This window comes from Schistocerca nitens, chromosome 1 (genome assembly GCF_023898315.1).
Source record: "Schistocerca nitens isolate TAMUIC-IGC-003100 chromosome 1, iqSchNite1.1, whole genome shotgun sequence".
Lineage (NCBI taxonomy): Eukaryota > Metazoa > Arthropoda > Insecta > Orthoptera > Acrididae > Schistocerca > Schistocerca nitens.
Window position 1 is genome coordinate 566,307,492 of NC_064614.1, and position 6,739 is coordinate 566,314,230.

The window sequence follows — 6,739 nt, forward strand, 5'->3', positions numbered from 1 at the left end:
AATATGTTGCCTGGTCGGACGAGTCTCCTTTCGGGTATGGAGACAACGTTTGTATACTGCCTGGAAGGCGGCGCGTGGGTAGGAGCAGGAAAAGGTTAAAATCTCTCGGTACTGCAGTGTGAATTAAAATCACCTTTACTTTAGCAACAAGAGTAATACATAACTTTGCCCTGAGGTGCGAAGCTGAAGCGAAGTGTCACGGCTGTCTGCTGTTGATGAAATGGGCAGAATCAGGAGTTGAGCTCGTAGAGCTCTCCCGCTCCGGCTAGAGTGCGCTGTCGTCGGTGTCTCATAGTGCCAACTTATGAAACTATGCCGTGGCATCGTTGCTATCGATACCACAACAATCTCATGAACCCATGGACCCTGCATGTCAGCAGGGGACTGTTCAAGCTGGTGGAGGCTCTGTAATGGTGTGGGGAAAGTACAGTTGGAGTGATATGGGACCCATGATACGTCTACATACGACTCGTATGTAGACGTACGTAAGCATCCTGTCTGAGCACCTATATCCATTCATGTCCGTTGTGCATTCCGACGGACTTGGGCAATTCCAGCAGGACAATGCGACGCGCCACACGTCCAGAATTGCAACAGTGTGGCTCCAGGAACACTTAGGCAGGCCACCAAGCTCTCCAGACATGAACATTATTGAGCATATCTGTGACGCCTTGCAACGTGCACTTCAGAAGAGATCTCCACGCCCTCGTAGTCTTACGGATTTAGGGACAGCCCTGCCGGATTCATGGTGTCAGTTCCCTCCAGCGCTACTTCAGACATTAGTCCATACCGCGTCGTGTTGCGACAGTTCTGCATGCTCGCGAGTGTCCTGCACGATATTAGGTAGGTGTACCAGTTACTTTGGCTCTTCAGTGTATAACAAATCAACGCGAAGTATTAGTAGCGTTAAGAAACAACGAGAACTAAGACTAAAGCGTTATTTCTTGTGAACGATATTGGGCACATGCGGTGAAGACTGATACTGTGGACACACGTGGTTGAAGCGATTTTGCAAGTTTCCAAGGACAGGGGTAGAGGCCCATAAAATAAGCGGCTGTGACGTTACGTCGATATTAGATGCACTTTACGTGTCTCGTCAAAGGCCTCGCCCTGAACTGGCCTGCCGGCGGGAGATAAGGAGCAGCCAGCGGCCAGCAAACAAGGCCCGCCTCAGCAGCTGCTGTCCGCGGGCTGTCGCGTCTGCCACCATTGTCCGTCGACACTTGACTTTACTTGCAGGGGCGCGGGCCGACTTCCCGGCAGCGACGCGCAAGGGAACCGAGAGAGGGCTCCCAAAAGCAATGCAGGCGTCCACGCCGCAGTCGTTGAGGCGTCTAAGCTTGTCGTTGCGAAAAAAAAAGAAAGTGTAGCCGGTTCCGGTAATGTCTCTTGATTATTGTACCAAAAACTTACCAAAATAGGATTGAGCGTATAAAAACCAAAGCATTATTCTCAGTTAAAGACTTTGTACATGCCTTTTACCCCTCTAGCAACCGGAACTTGCAAACAGTTTTTGAGGTTAAACACGATAGCCGGCATTGTGAACGAGCCGTTCTAGGTGCTTCAGTCCGGAACCGCGCTGCTGCTACGGTCGCAGGTTTGAATCCTGCATCGGGCATGGATGTTTGTGGTGTCCTTAGGTTAGCTAGGTTTAAGTAGTTGTAAGTCTAGGGGACTGATGACCTCAGATGTTAAGTGCCATAGTGTTCACAGCCACTTGAACCATTTTTGTTAAGCACGATACATTCATTTGCAAATATTTACATGTACTGTTGGCTTGTTCATAGCCAAGGCATACCTTTCGAAGTTCGGAAGGGCAGACTATTAATTCTTTCATTATTATCATACGTTTTCATCAGCAGCACTTTGGCGAAATACTTATAATAAACTAGTTGTCTCTTTCAACACTGACCTTAGATAAATGCACACGATCCAACAGTTTTATTTCAAGAACGGCATCATTTACGCCAATCTGTTATTTTAAATGAGTATTTTGTTAAATCATAATCCAGAGAAAATAAAGACATTAGCTGCTATTGAGCGCCGGCTGACCGAAGACGGTGAGCTACCGTGTCGGCTCCACCGAGGGCACAGAGGATAGAGCGACTGCAGGGATTTATCCCTTGCACGCTCCCCGTGAGAACCACATTGCCAACTTAATGTCCACACACTACATTCGTGCTGGTAGGGGTGGCCGAGCGGTTCTAGGCGCTTCAGTCCGGAACCGCGCTACGGCTACGGTCGCGGGTTCGAATCCTGCCTCGGGCATGGATGTTTTTGGTGTCCTTAGGTTAGTTAGGTTTAAGTAGTTCTATGTCTATGGGACTGATGACCTTAGATGTTAAGTCCCATAGTGCTTAGAGCCATTTGAACCATTTTTCTGCTATTGAGCATTGAAAACGGTGATGGAAAAAAATCGCAACAACAAGAAGGAGTTGTGCGACGTAAACGAAAGTTTAGCACCAATGTCAGGATGCAATCTGGTTTATTTTAAACACACACCGTAACGATAGTGAGCGTTAGTTGCCTTTGAAAATGGACGTGGTGAGTCGATGTCAATCAAGACTAACTTTAATGAGACAAAGACGTCTTTAGCAGCACCTCACCGAGTTTGAACGGGGTCAAGTAATAGGGCCACGAGACGATGGATGTTACTTCTGCGACATTACAGAGAGACTTGGTAAGAGTGTAGCCACAGTACATGACTGCTGGCAGCGGTAGTCTCGGGAATGTATCGTCGCAAGAAGATCGGTCTCCTGACAGCCACGTGGCACTACCCAAAGGGAAGACTATAGTGTTCGGCCTATGGCTCTGGTGGATTGTACGCCATCTGCAGCAGCAATTGGAGCAGCAGATGGCGCCTCAGTGACACATCGAGCTGTTACAAATCGGTTACTTCAAGGACAGCTGCAAGCCAGATGCCCAGACGCCCTGTAGCGAGCCTTCCACCGACCTTAAACCACCGCCATCTGCAACTTCGGTGGTATCAAGCAAGAGCTTATTGGAGGGCAGGTTGGAGGTCTGTTGTGTTTCGTGATCGAAGCCGGTTCTGCCTCAGTGCCAGTGATGACCGTGTGTTGGTTAAAGAACGCCAGTTGAGGGACTGCAAGCAACCTGTCTGCGTGGTGGACACCCTGGGCCTACATCTGCAGTTACGACATGGGGCGCGATCTTCTGTATGTAACAAATGGCTCTGAGCACTATGGGACTCAACTTCTGAGGTCATTAGTCCCCTAGAACTTAGAACTAGTTAAACCTAACTAACCTAAGGACATCACACACATCCATGCCCGAGGCAGGATTCGAACCTGCGACCGTAGCGGTCTCGCGGTTCCAGACTGCAGCGCCTAGAACCGCACGGCCACTTCGGCCGGCTCTTGTGTAACAGTAAGAGCACTCTCGTGGTTATTCCACGCAGCTGGAGTGCAAATTTGTACGTCAGTCTGGCGATTCGATCCCTGTGCTACCAATTATGAACAGCATTCCATCGGGGGTTTTGAAACAATATAACGCCTACCCACATATCTCTGTTGTAGCCCGACATTCTCTGCAGAGTGTCGACATGTTGGCTTGGCCTACTCAATCACCAGATCTGTGCCCAATCGAGCACATACGGGATATCATCGGGCGACAACTCCATGCATACCAGCATTAACAGTCCCTGTATTGGCCGACCAAGTGTAACAGGGCCGCGCGGGATCAGCCGAGCGGTCTGGGGCGCTACAGTCATGGACTGTGCGGCTGGTCCCGGCGGAGGTTCGAGTCTTCCCTCGGGCATGGGTGTTTGTGTTTGTCCGTAGGATAATTTAGGTTTAGTACTGTGTAAGCTTAGGGACTGATGACCTTAGCAGTTAATTCCCATAAGATTTCACACACAAGTGCAACAGGGATGGATCTCCATCCCACAAACTGACGTCCGGCACCTATACAACACAATGCATGCACGTGTGCATGTTTGCATACAACATTCTGGTGGTTGTTATTAATATACCAACATTTCACTTTTGCAATTGCTTATATCGCTCTTACATTACCCTGTGATCTTGCAATGCTAATCACTAAAATATGGTACCTAGAAAAAAGTATTCCCGAAATTTCATTATTTTACATTAATTATTTCTTGGTGTTGAGACCCGTAAGTACCAGTCGTCGTTCTCATATTTCTGTAATGCAAGAGCTCTCTAATTTGTGTTAAAATCTATTCTTGATTTAAGTATCATACCTTTCTAATGTAAGCTATGATGTTCATTGTCCTTAGGCCACCTTCTGAAGAAGACAAATTTAAGTTTGTTGAAACCTAGGTAAAGAATTCTTTATCCATTGCAACTGGTCGGCTGTTTATAATTTTATTACGTGGAACCGTTGCTGTTGTGCAGCTATGTTTAAAATATCTAAATCGATTTCAGAGCACAAAATGTTCTTTTTTACCACTGAAACCATTTTTTATTTATAGAAGAATTGTATTCTTTCCTGCAGTATTAGAATTTTTGTCAGTTACGATCTTATCCTGTTGTTATCCGCCACTACGGTCGGTACAGCTAGTTTCGGTAATTATGGTTCTTCTAGCCCAGGTATTATTGAGATAACTAATTTAGATTATGCATTTATGAAAATATTAAAGCATCTCGGTCATTATTTCCATTTTCTGATGCATATTTTGCCGTACTGGGCCACTACTGTCGAGTACGTCATTTTTCACGTAGGCACCATTACAGGGAAAGCTACAACTAAATATGCTCGAAGCAATCAAAATTAACAAACCAGTGTGCTACTAATAAAAATACTTGCATACGAGCCCTAAAGTTTCACCTCTGAGACGAAAGAGATCATGTATCATGTTCATATGTTGTTCTTGCTTTGGTGTGCAGTGATGTATCTGCACGATAACGCAACTTCAATAAAAGGAAACAATTATAATCAATTATTTAGCACACCGAAGTTTTGGGTTTAATAAATCTGTGTTAACATCTTTACGGTTTAAAAGATTTTAAGAAGATCTGTGATAAAAAATAATTAAACATTATGTGTTTGAAAGACAATTTCTTACAATACATTACAATTACACTACACACAGATCATTCATTTACATTTGCACCACACAAACAATAAATAAATATAATGTAATTACAGTGCACTGGCACCCAAAGTGGTGCCAGACAAACAATATTCATCTACGTTTTGGTATGCGTATAGCCATGCTAAGGAATACGTATTTTCTTTCCATGAACTTTGACATTTAAATGAATTGAGAATGACATTTAAATGAATTGAGAACAAGAAAAGTAAAGGAAACGAAATCAAATCACCACTTGTACTGAACTGAATCACAGCATCATTCAGAGCAACTATCACAGGTAGGGATATATAAGCACACAGCATGTTTTTTAACTGCGTGTATGGACGAGCGGTTCTAGGCGCTTCAGTCTGCAACCGCGCGACCGCTAGGTTCGCAGGTTCGAATCCTGCCTCGGGCATGTATGTGTGTGATGTCCTTAAGTTAGTTAGGTTTAAGTAGTTCTACGTTCTAGGGGACTGATGACCTCAGATGTTAAGTCCCATAGTGCTCAGAGCCATTTGAACCTTTTAACTGGCTGTAGATACACGCAGTTTGAGTTACGTGCGAAATATCAGCTGCGAGACAGTCTTCTACTACTGCAGCGACTTAAACAGCATCCGATAAACAATTTTCTTCAAATATTTGTGTGTTTAGTTGTAATTTCTTTATTGTATTTTGTGTATTTTGTGTGTATTGTATGTGAAGTTTAATAATAGCTTAACACAATGGTTAGATCAAAGCGAAAGGAAATCCCTGACGCTGAGCAGAATGACAGGGTTCAGGAAACAGATAGCACAATGATTCAGACTTTACCGACAACTGCAATTCTCATATGGGAATGCAGAAACCCAAAGTATAGATAAAAGTATTCCGGATTCGGAGCAGGACGTAGTACACAAAGGAAATGTTTACTTTGTCCAGTAGTGAAAATGTTATCGATATTTCTATGCAGAGGGCATCGTCAGCTGATCCTCTAACACAGAATGTACCAGGAACAGATTTAATTACTATCCTATTACAAAAACTGGCTTTATTAGAAAAAGAGCGTGAAGCCAAACAGGCTACACTAGAAAAAGAGCGAGACGCTAAGCAGGAGCTTAGGGACAAAGAAATGATCATCAACTAAATCAAGCACTAACTGCTCGAGATGAGGAGTTAGTATCAAGACTACATTTAGTCTTAGATGCTCGTAATGAAGCTATCGTGAGAATATTAAGAAATATCTAGATAGTATTCGCGATGACATCACTACTTTGCAAACTAGCTACAAAGACTTGCCGGATGAAGTGAAAAGACTGACGACAGATCTGGAGGGAATGAGAATATTCATGACACTTTAGAAGATGAAATGAAAAACGTCACTTCAACTGTGGACGAAATGAGTACACAGCTGAGGGATACTATCCAGAGAGAGATAAAGAAACATACATACTTCAATCCTTGTTCCATAGATCATGAATACGACATTTGGTAATGATGTGGAACGTGATACTTTAACATAAGTTTTCTTTACACAAAATAATTATTTTTTATTTTACAGTCACTATTTCATATCTAAGAATTCATCTACTGAGTAGAAGGAGTTGTCATTCAGAAATTGTTTTATTTTGCTTTTAAATGATGGTTGGCTATCTGTCAGACTTTTAATACTATTTGGCAAATGACTAAAGATTTTTGCGGCAG